This window comes from Brassica napus, chromosome C7, assembly GCF_020379485.1.
Source record: "Brassica napus cultivar Da-Ae chromosome C7, Da-Ae, whole genome shotgun sequence".
NCBI lineage: Eukaryota > Viridiplantae > Streptophyta > Magnoliopsida > Brassicales > Brassicaceae > Brassica > Brassica napus.
Genome location: NC_063450.1, coordinates 45,563,128 through 45,577,490, shown reverse-complemented (window position 1 = coordinate 45,577,490; position 14,363 = coordinate 45,563,128).

The following is a 14,363-nucleotide window of genomic DNA, read 5'->3' as shown; positions in this document are numbered from 1 at the left end:
TTCAGAAAGCCAAACCGAAAGTATTGAATCGACATATAACATAGCTGAAGGAGAACTCTTCCCACCACTTGCAAGCTTGTCCGCCGCAGTATTTTGTGCTCTTGGAATATGTCTGATCTAGAAGTTAGGGAAGAAAGTCTTACTGCGTCTAAATTCTTTATATAATTATTGTTAAATTTTTTCGGTTTTTACATTTTTAATTTTTACATATATAATGTTGATGTTAAAGCACATCAAACTCATATATTTACAAAAAAAAATGCTAATTTTGAAAATTTAAGTTACTAATTTTTAGATAGTATTATAAAATTAATTTTTTTTTTAATGGTAAAACCCCTCAACTATGTTTACTTAATGTAGAAACCCCTAAACTAAAGATTTACCTGTAGTATTGATAATTATGACCTGTTAGGGTTTACTTCATTAAATAAAGTTAGTTTGTGGGTTTTTACGTTAAATACTTAGTTTGGAGATTTTTACTCAAAACAAACATAGTTGAGGGGTTTTAACGTTAAAAATCATATTTTAAATGAGAAACCGTCTGTATTTTATCTTCTTTCAGCACAAAAATAGATATTGACATCTTTATAACCATTTACAATGAATATACAACCTAATCTAACATAAAAAAACTACAACAAAATTATTTAACCGAGCCTGGTGTAGTTTTAAAAAAGTTTGTTAAACGTTCATGCAGACCTAATGGCGAAGCTACTTTGCCATCGATCTCTCCATATTTTCTTCACGTATTAGATGGCTAAAGTTCCTAATTTAGTTTGGTATATGGTTAACGGCAGGGGCGAACGCAAATAGTAGACTATTGGTGTCTATGCATCCACTAATTTTTCATTTTTGATGGTTTATAAGATAAAAAAAAAAAGAAAAAAATTTCAGTTTAAATAGTAGACAATTGGTGTCTACGCATCCACTAATTTTTCATTTTTGATGGTTTATAAGATAAAAAGAAAAAGAAAAAATATCAGATAAAACTGAAATTTGTTATTATTTCACCCTGTAAAATACTACATCTGTTTTAAAATAGTTTATGTTTTAGATGAAAGCACAAAAATTAAGATATACACATTTTCCTAAAAAGCAACACTAAAAATATTAAATAAATCTAATCCAACCAATCATCAAAAATACTATAAAACATCATTGGTCACACAGTTTTCAATGAACTTTAAACTAATTAAAAAATATCAAACATCATGTATTTTGAAACATCAATAATTATTCAAAATATCATCTATTATGAAACAAGGGGAGTATAAATCTAGATACGTCCCTGCTTAACGGTGACTTGAGTGAAAAAAAACTGAGACAAGAGAATTTTTAACTTCATATTTTATTTAGAAAACATTGTTTTGTTTGTTAATTTCGTTTTCATTACTGTTTAGGTGTAGTTCGGCTTTTAATTTGAACTAGATCTTGATCCGCGCAACCGCGCGGGTTTTTGTTTTCATTTATTTTTATATAAAAATTTTGTTTTTAATTCTAAATTGGTATATATTATAATATATATGTGTCTATCAATTTTTAAAACATAATAAGTTTACAGTATATTTTTTTCATTGAATAGATTATTTCAAACTTTCACATGTATTTGTATCTTTTTCTATATATATATATATTAGGATTATTATTTCATTATTAAAATCGTAACTATATATATAAAGATTAATAAAATATTGTTTTATTGTCATATTCAAAAATACTGTAACATTTCACAAATTTAGAAAGTTTTTAAAAAATTAAACTTTTCGCTTCACAGATTTATATTATCGAGTAAATAATTAAACATTTAGTTTTTGTTTAATTTTTAAAATGAACTATATGGTTTAAAATTTGTTTTCATTGGTTTAAGGTAGTAAAGATTAATCATTGTTAGATAATATGATTTCTGTTATTTAAAAAAAATCTTCATAATTTTAAAATTTAACATCGACCAATATTTAAATAATTAACATATAGAGGTATAGTATTACAACATTAAATTATATTATCTATAAATCCAATGGATCATCTATTGTTTAAATCCAATTATTGATAGCCCAATAAAAAAATTTGGCAGTCCCAAAATTTAAATGATAAGATTAAAGATTGAATGTAACACGACTTTCTATGAATATGTCCATTAAGTCAATTTTAAAAAAAATTACACATGAATCAATGTTGTAACTTCTGTTTTAATATATAACTAGATCTTGACCCGTGCGTCCCGCACGAGTATTGGTTTTTGTAAACGTTTAAAATTAAATACATACATTATTGTACTAATTAAATTAGAATAGACTAATTAATTAAATATAACTGAGTTATTTTTATTATTCTAAAAAATTAAACGATTTTGATTAATTTAATTTTCAATAAACCAATAAATTAATCTGATAATTTAATCTATTTTATAGTTTTTTATGGATTGAAAAATTAAATTTTTGATTTTGATTTAAATTAAATGAAGGATTACATATCTTCTAAAATTATTAGGTAGCTAAATATTAGGCAATTTCGTAATAATTTTTATGGAAATTGCTATTTATAAGGTCAATGGCATTGGATAGTAATTATTGAGAAAAACTTAGGGTTAAGATTTATTTGAACTTCAGTTTTAATAGTTTAGATAATTTAATCTATTTTATAGTTTTTTATGGATTGAAAAATTGAATTTTTGATTTTGATTTAAATTAAATGAAGGATTGCATATCTTCTAAAATTATTAGGTAGCTAAATATTAGGTAATTTCGTAATAATTTTTATGAAAATTGCTATTTATAAGGTCAATGGCATTGGATAGTAATTATTGAGAAAAATTTAGGATTAAGATTTATTTGTAATTCAGTTTTAATAGTTTAGATATATAAGATGTACGTATAGAAGAGTCAAACCTTAATTATATGACATTTGATAGTTTTGTCCGTTTCTTACGAGATTAACCTAATTTATAACTTATTTGTGAGGAATATGTAGGTGTGAAGCTGTCACATGATTCACAGATCACAACCACTGTTAGTGGAGGTTGTGGACCACAACAAGGCTAATTATTCCGAACTAAACCTTAATTAAATTTATCAAGCCAAATTCACATATGCCATCCAATATTTGTCCTTTTATGAGTTTTTGTTTTGTTTTGTTTTGACGTTTCTATTCTTGTCGTGACGTTTGTCCTAATTTTATGAATTAGACATAGTCTTTCAAAAAAAGAGGAAATTCGACAGAGAGTTCTTATGGGACTTAACATTTTCATTTGAACATTAAACATGATCGAGCCATATATAAGAGATCAAAGCCAAAGGGATCGATGAACTACTAACTAATTGGAGGAATAATCAGAACTAAGTTACATTATTCTTGTAGAAATGAAGTAAGTATGTATAACGTATTTATAGTCGACTTCACAAAAAGTTAAAGAAGCTCGCCTTCTAGTGGACATTTCTTTCCCCTTATTTGTAGAATGTGAAATTGAGTGGAATGTTTGAACTTTACGGATAAATTGTATATATGGGAGACCCATCTTAAGAAAATTATCTAAATATATTAAGCACAAGTTACACTTAATTGATTGGCTATTTGCAAAACAACAAGTAATATAGCTATTTATTACAATGTAGTATGTTAAAAACAATTTTAGAACATGATTAACTCCGGTCTCTTCCAGGATTCTTAACTCAAAATTTGATATTTTTTTATTTTTTTATACATATTTCGGCTAAGAAACGATTCTTATATCTCTTATTTAAGAGACGGTTCTTAGCTTTTCCTAGTTAAAATCTAAGAAAAGTTAAAAACCGCCTCTTAGCCGAATCTAGGAACTCCACTTAATGGACTGCGGTTAATCATGGTTGGATCAATATTTTTTCAGAAAAAGAAGTCATTCGGTCAAATACAATACACTTAAGATGTGTCCTTAGATAAGTGATTAAATATTTATATTTATGATTTTTCTCACCAGAGTTAGAAACTTCATTAATTAAGTCGCGTTTTCTCCTTTCATTGTTGTGTTGTTCGTTACTTTTTTTTCTCTGTCAGACGTTCGTTTCTTTTCTTTTTGTTGAACTTTATGATCACAAATCATACCGTTTTGTAACTTTTTATAATAAAAAGTTATATTAAAAAATTACCTAGAAAAAAAAATGAGAGTAAAGCACGTGCCACACGTCTGTCTCACCTGCGTCCGCTCCTACATGGAACTGGGAAAATTCGTCGATAATGAACATGAAGCTTTGCGGTTATAATTTAGATATTGAAAAGTGGGCATAATACGTGCCCCCGTTACTGGGAAAATTCGTCGATAATGAACATGAAGCTTTGCGGTTATAATTTAGATATTGAAAAGTGGGCATAATACGTGCCCCCGTTATAAATTGCTGAAAGTTATATACTTAGCCACACATATAGTTAACGGCGTAATTATGTAACTGGTGTGGAAGAAAGCAGTAACAAGAGAGATATATTTTTTATTTTTTTTAAATACAGTTTATAACTTCATATGCCAAAGAATGCTGACGGCAACTTTATACAATCATTAATCAAAGAAAAAAGTTTCGTTTTTCTTCTAAGAAATGAAAGAAAGGAAATAAAGTGATATTTTTCAGGTACTTTAAATTATTATTCACCAAGCTCAATTATAGTGGGAAAAGAAAGCAGATCACTTTTAAAGTCGAACTTTTTCTTTTTCTTCCTCTGAATTTCTAATTCCCGAGACTGCAATCATGCACTCTACAAAACTCTCTTTGGAGACTCATGAAAGTTTTTGTATTTTTTTAAAAAAAAGTGAAAGAAAGTGATGTCATTTTTCTTCTTCGACTGTGCATCTAACCGATGGAGGTATGAAAAGATCCATTGTTCACGTGGTTTTCTTCTGCTCCAACCTTTTCTTCTGTGATAGAAACAAACTAAACTTTTATGCTTGTAAAATATATCAACTGATCATACAAATTAAGAAGCATCATGTTTGTGAAATCATCACATGTATCATTACCTTAAGTGTTTACCTATTTAAAAACTATATATACTTTTTCACGCTAGAAGATTATATTAACCACAATAAGTTCAATGTTTGGTTACAATGAAGTGAAGAGTTAATCTAACCCCCCACGCGCGCGCGCACGCACCAGCCAGCTGATGAAACAAACAAACCCTGGAGACATAAGCCGACATAATTAAGAATTCTCAGGAGCCAAACTAAAACCGAATATGAACCATTGAAACTTAGAGCATGTCCATCGGTTGGGATATTATAAAAGGTATCTAACAAGTAAAGTATTATTATTTTGTAAAAAAGTTAAATCATATATTTAAATAGAAAATATGAACCAATAATAAAATAACAGTTGGCATGAAATATATACCGATTCTTAAAATGTGTGGTTTTAGAAATTTTCAATATTTTTTTCATTCTTTTTCTTATATTTTGCATTTAATGCATTGTTAAATATTGTCATTAGAACTCAGCGTTAAAGATGCTCTTAGAGTCCAAACAAGAATGCAAAACTAAACTCAAAGATATTAAAGCATTTATCATAAAACTGTTAGTTATAAGTATATATTTTGAGGACCTCTCTGTAATTAGTACATCTAATATATTAAAACTGAAGTACATCATTTAATTAACCTTAAATTTTTCCTAATAATTACAAGTTTATACCACTGGCTTTTAATCCCATTATTTAATTCAATTAAAGACTTCACCTAAAATGACGTGTTTCAATACCAAATATACATCGGTTTATGTTGGTCTGCTGAATTAAATATGATTTATGCAAAATCAATAGACTATTATTATACACCAATTGTATAAAGCATGTGATTATCAAACAACATTTTCATCTAAGTATTTTTTTTCATGTATACCATTAAATCAGTTACACGTTTTGGTTACAATTGTGTATTTTTTTTTCCAGTTTTCTTCAAAATATGTACGAAACATTATTGGTATTAAGTTGGACCTTCAAAAAAACTTTCCCGATCATATATGAAAACAAGACCAAGAGAAAGACACATAAATATAAGGTCGTGAATGGTGACCATGGGAACGAGGAGGACACTACAAAAAAAGTTCACATTGATAGCACATTATTATAGCACGTTTTACTGAACTGCTATCGTAGGTGCGTTTGAAATTTCTGTACTATATAATAGCATTCGATAAACGCTATGATAGAGTGAAACCTAAAATAACACTTAATTAATACAATTTTCAAGATTAAGTGAGCGGGAATATAAATCACTCATTCCGCCAATACTTAGCAAAATATTATACTTAAGCGCCAAAAAATTATTTAAGCGGATTCCATAATACTTTCAAAGACATATAATAGCATTTTTTCATATAATAGCATTTTTCTAACGCTAAGAAAAGCTATTTTCTAAAATTATATTTCAAACAATATAACTCTAAAATTAAACTACATACCAAATCATAAGCTCTTTTTTATATTTAAACACAATTTGTAATTTTTCTTTAATTTTATGACTAAATCTTAACATTTATATTTAATTCATTTTAACATTTATAGCCCCTAAATTAAAAATTTAAATTCCAAACCCTATATCTAAACTCCAAACCTATTCCACAAACCCCAAATACACTTTAAACCCTATGTACTGTACCAAAAATTGAAATATACACTGTAAAACTAATATTTTTCAACTTAAACACCAAATCTTAACATATAAATTACAAACAATACAAACACCTAAACATGTTTTTAAAAAAGTTCTAAAATCCAAACACAAACTTTAAATTTCTAATCTTTTTATACTATAACCTCAAATCTTAAAATTAAAATCAAATTTCATCTTTTAAATCCTATTCTATAACTTTCAAAACACAAACCTTAAATCTTCATTCTATAGTTAAACTCTATTTTGAAACATAAACCATACTTCTCAAACATTGTCTTGATCATATACCTTACATAAAACAAACTCACCATACCTTCTATATACTATTAAAGCTTAAATAAACTAAACATAATAAATAATGCACTCTTGTCGAAGACATAAAAGAAAAAAAAATACTCCTAATTTTCTATTGGTTAAGATAGTGATGTGATGATCGCCATTTTTGACCATTGATTAATTATAATCAATGGTTCAGATTCAATTTTTGTGTGTATCTTTTTCTCTCTCGACTCATTTTTTTTCTTTTCTTCCAATCTTCTTCTCTCCAGAACTTTGTCTCTTCGACAATCAATTTTTCATGTCTCAATCTTTAACAATCTCTCACATCCTTCTTCTCCATTGTTTCTCTCTCAATCATCTCTCAACAATGACAACGACAACGCCAACGAGGAGCTCTGGTGTGACCAGCCCCTCAGTCATTCGCAAGCAGAGGAAGAAAAGCTCTGGTGTGGAAAGATTCACGGGTTGAGCTTCACGGCGGAGGAGGCATAGACGGACATGGATTCTCCACCTCTACAAAGGAGGGAGGGGAAGAAGACGTGACGCCGGCGAGATGGCAAAATAAGATGGAGGAGAGGAAGATCTGGTGGAGACGACAACAGCGAGCAGGTCCGAGCTCTGGTGTGGAGAGGACGGTGACGTCGGGGAGCAGGTCCGAGCCGAGGAAGAAGACGCGACGGCATGTGGAGGCGTAAGAAGAAGAAGCAGCAGTTTAATTAGGGTTAAATTTTTTAGGTTTTGTTTTAATACGGTTTAGATTTTGTTTAGTGTAGAGTTAGTGAAATTGTAGTGGTTTAACTTTATTTTTTAATATCTGGTTTAGTTCAGTAAACCAGAATTTATTTGTAAACCAATTTAAATTTATAAATAAAACTTATTTTATTTTTAATTATAAAGTAATTTTCAGTTTAATTTTTAATTATTTATTTTTAATTATAATTATTTGTGGTTTATTGTACAAAAGATCTATTATAGCACGAATATATGAATCACAATCAATTTGTAACAAAAAAATAGTGCTATAATTAAAGTTAATAACAACATTCAAGTATTGCTATCATATTTGCATATTTCGCAGCATTTTACAAATGCTATCGTAGAGTGGGTACCTATTATGGCTGCCGATGACATGGCATATGAGAAAACGCTATGAAAGACCTACCATAGCGTTTTCCGTGAGCTAAGAATGTACATATTTCTTGTAGTGGGAACCCTATATTTGTTAAATTTTTTACCATTCATGAGGAATAGAGTTTCCTTTTCATTCCCCTTCATTCCTTTGTTTATAAAGAATTATAGAACAAATATATTCCTTATTAATTTTAATAAGGAATCATCATTCTTCTTCATTCATAAAATTTTATTCCTACTCATTTTTTTCCTATCCGTTCCTATTGTTTTTATGATTGTTACCAGTCACACCCTAAGATTATACATCAAAGATGTTTGTATAAAATGCAAAATATATTTAAAATACTACATTTGGTTAGTTAGTTTCAAAAGATATCTTTGCTAAACAAAATCAAAACTAATAATTTCGTATATTCCTAAAATCAATAACATTCGAAAAAAAAAAGTTCTTATTTAATTAAAAAATATTTCGTATATTCCTATAATATTAATTTTAAAAAATCATTTCCTATTTTAAAGCAATCATTATAACTAAAACGTTAGCAATCTTACCAACATAATTTGCATATTCTGTTTTCAAGACTTGAATGTTTAGCTTATCTAAAAAAGGATATTCTATTTGTGATAAAAAGAATGTATATTAAATAATTCATAACATTATTATTGTTTATATATTATAATCTGAATATGACTGTTTGGATTTCAATTGGTTTAATCAATACAGTGTTTTAAAAATACTGAATACAACTACAACACATTACACCATATAAACAATAAGAATGTTATGTGTAGGCATGTCATTTAAAACAAATATGTAGTATGGTAAATGTTTTTTTATTAACATAATTTTATCTATTCTATTAAAAATGAAGAACAAAATAATATTGCCTATAGTGTTTTATTTTACAAATTTTCATTCAGTTTTAATAAATTCTAACTATGTATTTCATTTATTGTCTTTTCTAAGAAATTCAACATCATTTACTATAAAAAAAACAAAACATAACTTACGAGTGTTTCATCATATCTTTTACATTCATTTTCTCACTCAAGAACCTTATTAATTAGTTTTACTATAATATTTTGACATGATTTATTTACATATTATCCATAATAATTCGGCATGTTTGAATTTAATTGTTCTATTTGTGACAAGAATTCAAAATGGTAACAAAGAGTTTATTTATTTATTTTATTTACATAATCAATCGGCATTTACATTCGGGTGCCCATTCAAGTACGAGTTGTTTCCTTCGGGTATCAGGTTTTTTGGATTTTGAAATTAAAATCAATTCGGATATATATTTTTGGGTCGGCTTTGTCGGATCCTTTCAAAATATTAACACCCGCACGAGCGTGCGGGTCAATCGCTAGTAGTAATAGTTAATACCCTGCTTGTATCATGTATAAATACTCTCTGCATGTTTAATAAAGAATTATTCAGCCTCTAATCTTATAAAAACTTCTTGGTGCGATTATTATTATTTTCTTCCAGTGAACAGTTATATATATCTTTTCTTTTGGAGATTATTTTTGTAAAACTTGATGGTACGATATTTCTTTTGTTTATTGAACTTTTTGTCCAATGATAATATGCTGTAAGGCTATATATATAGCTATCATGGTGGAATCCGCTTCAAATAGTGTATGCCCGAAATTTGATAATCAAATTTTTGTTAACAATTTCTAACTAAAACCATATATGAACGATAGTATGCTGGAAGGCTATATTCCCTCCGTTCATTAAGATAGAGGTTTTAGAAAAAAACTTTTGTTTCACAAAAATAGATTTTTTATGTTTTCTGTACAAAAATTGCAAATTTCATTAAAATTAATTGGATTTATTGAAAGACTATTGGTTAAAAAGTATTGGAATTTGATAATTTAAAAAAACAATGCATGATTAATGTGTTTTCTTAATATGTGTGAAAATACCAAAACATCTATCTTTAAAAAACAGAAGGAAATGGTGTGTCTATAAACGATCGAAACGATCGTTTATATAGAAGAGAAATTAACTGTGCAAATAGTGCAACGGGCCCCACATCCTTTATAATTTTCAACATATGCGGCTCATAACACTCCCCCTTGGGGACCGGTGTCACTATCCACTCTCGCTTAACGTCTTCGTTGCCTCGTTAAAAAACCTTTCTAGGAAAACCCAATGGGAAAAACCATAGTAAGGTAAAAAGAGTACAACTACGTAAGCTCCCCCTCGAATGAGCAGTCATAAATCCTTCTGATGATGCATTCCAATGTTACGAACATGTTTTCTGAATATCGAAGTCGGAAGTGATTTTGTGAAGAGATCAGCTGCATTGTCGCATGATTGGATATATCTTACTTCAATCTCTTTCTTCTTCACGAGCTCTTGAGTGTATGAGAAGAACTTCGGATGTATATGCTTCGTTCTATCGCTTTTGATATATCCGTCCTTTGTTTGAGCAACACATGCTGCATTATCTTCATATAAAATAGTTGGCTCCGTATTTTCGCCAATCCCGCTGCTTGAACAGATGTGTCGGCTCATTGATCTCAGCCATACACATTCTCTACTTGCTTCATGGAGTGCAATGATCTCAGCATGATTTGAAGAAGTAGCCACGAGCGTTTGTTTCTGGGAACGCCAAGATATAGCAGTGCCTCCGATCGTAAAAACGTATCCTGTTTGCGATCGGGCTTTGTGTGGATCTGAAAGATATCCTGCATCTGCAAAACCAACCATTTGACCTTTTGAACTTTTAGGATAAAATAAGCCTAAATCAATGGTCCCTTGGAGGTAACGAAAAACATGTTTGATCCCATTCCAATGTCTTCGGGTTGGAGATGAGCTGAATCTTGCCAAAAGATTCACAGCAAATGATATATCAGGCCGTGTACAATTTGCAAGGTACATCAGCGCTCCAATTGCACTTAGATATGGTACTTCCGGACCAAGTATCTCTTCTTTCTCCTCAGGTGGTCGAAATGGATCACTTTCAATATTAAGTGACCTAACGACCATCGGGGTGCTAAGAGGAGTTGATTTATCCATGTTAAATCGTTTCAACACTCTTTTAGTGTATGTGGATTGATGCACAAATATACCATTTTGTGAATGTTCTATTTGTAGGCCAAGACAGTACTGTGTCTGTCCTAGATCTTTCATCTCAAATTCTCCTTTGAGATAGTCTGATGCCTTTTGTATTTCCTTTTGAGTTCCGATAATGTTAAGATCATCAACATATACCGCGATTATTACAAATCCGGATATTGTTTTCTTGATGAAAACACATGGACATATAGGATCATTCACATATCCTTCTTTTGTTAAATGTTCACTGAGACGATTGTACCACATACGTCCAGATTGTTTTAACCCATATAATGATCTTTGCAATTTTATTGCACATAACTCTTTAGGTTTGGAACTTAATGCTTCTGGCATTTTAAATCCATCAGGGATTTTCATGTAGATATCAGTATCTAATGATCCGTATAGATAAGCTGTAACAACATCCATGAGACGCATCTCTAGATTTTTATCAGCTGCTAGACTCATCAGGAATCTAAATGTAATGGCATCCATAACTGGAGAATACGTTTCTTCATAATCGATTCCAGGTCTTTGAGAAAAACCTTGAGCCACTAGACGAGCTTTGTATCTCGTAATCTCATTTTTCTCATTTCGCTTTCGAACGAAAACCCATTTGTACCCAACTGGTCTCACATCTGCAGGTGTGAGCACAATAGATCCAAATACTTTTCGTTTATTAAGCGAATCAAGTTCAGCTTGTATTGCATTTTTCCATTGTTCCCAATCATGTCTCTTTTGACATTCATAGACAGATTTTGGTTCTGGATCATCGATTTCTTCATTTATTTCACTTGACACAATATATGAGAAAGCATCATCAAGGTCATTTTGTTCATTTCTATTCCATATCCTTTTATTATGGATGTAATTAATAGAAATCTCATGATTATCTTTCGATTCATGATGCTCTGATTCATGATGCTCTGATTCATCAGAATCCTTATCATTTATTTCCTCCAAAATATTTTCTGCTATTTTGGGTGCATCATATATTTCAGCTTTCTTCTGTTTCCTAGGATTCTTATCCTTAGAACCAACAGGTCTACCACGCTTCAGGCGTGTTTTTGGCTCTCGTGTGTCATCCTCCTTTTCTTGTTCATTTGGCATTTTGATACGAGCAGGAGCATTTGCAGCTGGTATATGAGATTTAGTTACCGTCTTGGTATCTACAAATGCATCAGGTAGCTGGTTAGCTATACTCTGTAAATGCATAATTCGTCGAACTTCTAGTTCTGACTCTTTAGTGGGAGGATCAAGATATAACAATGATGGTACACTCCATTTTATATCACTTCCAACATTTTTGTTTTCTCCCCCTAGAACTGGGAATACATTTTCGTCAAAATGACAATCAGCAAAACGTGCTGTAAAGACGTCACCAGTCTGTGGTTCTAGGTATCTTATAATCGATGGAGAGTCACAACCAACATATATTCCCAACCTTCTTTGTGGTCCCATCTTTGTTCGTTGTGGTGGTGCTACAGGCACATATACTGCACAACCAAAGATTCTTAAATGGGAAATATTTGGTTCTCGACCAAACGCTAATTGTAGTGGGGAATACTTGTGGTATGCACTCGGTCTGATTCGAATGAGTGCTTCTGCATGCAAAATAGCATGTCCCCATACAGAGGTTGGAAGTTTTGATTTCATGATCAATGGTCTTGCAATCAGTTGCAGACGCTTAATTAACGATTCAGCCAAACCATTTTGCGTATGAACATGAGCCACAGAATGTTCAACTTCAATTCCCGTTACCATACAATAATCATTGAATGCTTGGGATGTGAATTCACCAGCGTTGTCTAATCTAACCTTTTTAATATTATAATCAGGGAACTGTGTCCGCAGTTTGATTATCTGAGTTAGAAATCTCGCAAATGCCATGTTTCGAGATGATAATAGACAAACGTGTGACCATCTACTGGATGCGTCAATTAATACCATAAAATAGTGGAATGGTCCACATGGTGGATGTATCGGTCCACATATATCACCTTGAATTCTTTCAAGGAACTTTGGTGATTCTTTATCGATTTTGGTTGGCGATGGTCTTACGATCAATTTTCCTAGAGAACATGCAACACATGTCATTTTATTCCCTTGAGAAATCTCCTGGATTTTCAGTGAATGACCATGTGAACTTTCTATGATTTTACGCATCATTGTAGTGCCTGGATGGCCAAGGCGATCATGCCATAATGTGAACTCTTCTGGGTTCTGTTTTACTAAAAGATTTGATTCGATCTCATCGATATAAGTATGATGTAACCCCGAAGGAAGTTCTGGAAACTTTTCCAATATGTGTTTTCTGCCACATTTCTCAGAAGTTACATACATGTATTTCTTTCCATCCTCAGTTGCAGACTGAGTATCATATCCGTGAAGATATATATCTTTAAAACTCAATAAATTCCTTTTAGAACTTGGAGAATATAGAGCATTATTTATGGAAAATTTTGTTCCATTCGGTAAAGTAAAATTTGCTTTACCAGTTCCTTCAATCACGTCTGCAGGACCTGATATTGTATTGACGACAATTTTTGTCGGTTTTATATCAGAGAAATATCTCTTTTGTCTCAGAATAGTGTGTGTTGTTCCACTATCTGGTATGCATATTTCACGAATCCGTTTCTTGGATTTTGCTTCATTACCATTCTGATCCATTTCTGAAACTGTCATAAATATTAATAAAAGAAAAACATAAAATTCATTCATATAAGGAAAACATAATAATTATACAATAAGATGACGTTAAAACATCATTATTTTTTTAAAACATGAAATATAATAATTATACATGGTAATACTGAAAACTATTCAATACTCTTATCATAGGCATTTCGATTCTCTTCAGGAGTAATCTAGTCCAGCTCATTAGCGAAGTCGGAGGATTCAAGGTATGAGGTCCCTTCAACATTTTCCGTGAGGTTCACCTCTTTAGCCTTTCCTTTTATGGACTCTTGATATAACTTGCACAAATGTGGGGGAGTACGACAGGTACGGGACCAATGTCCTTTACATCCACATCTGTAACATACAGTCTCACTTTTCTTTGTGGTATCCTCTTCGGTTTCTTTTCCTTTAGGAGGTTGTTCAGATCTAACCCATTTGTTAGATCTAATACTTTTAGGATAGTAAGGCTTTCCACGTTTGTTGTTGAAACGCCGACCACGACCTCGGTTGGTCTGGTTTCTCCTTCCCGAATATTCTACCGCCGTAGCATTCACTTCGGGAAATGCCTTGGCTC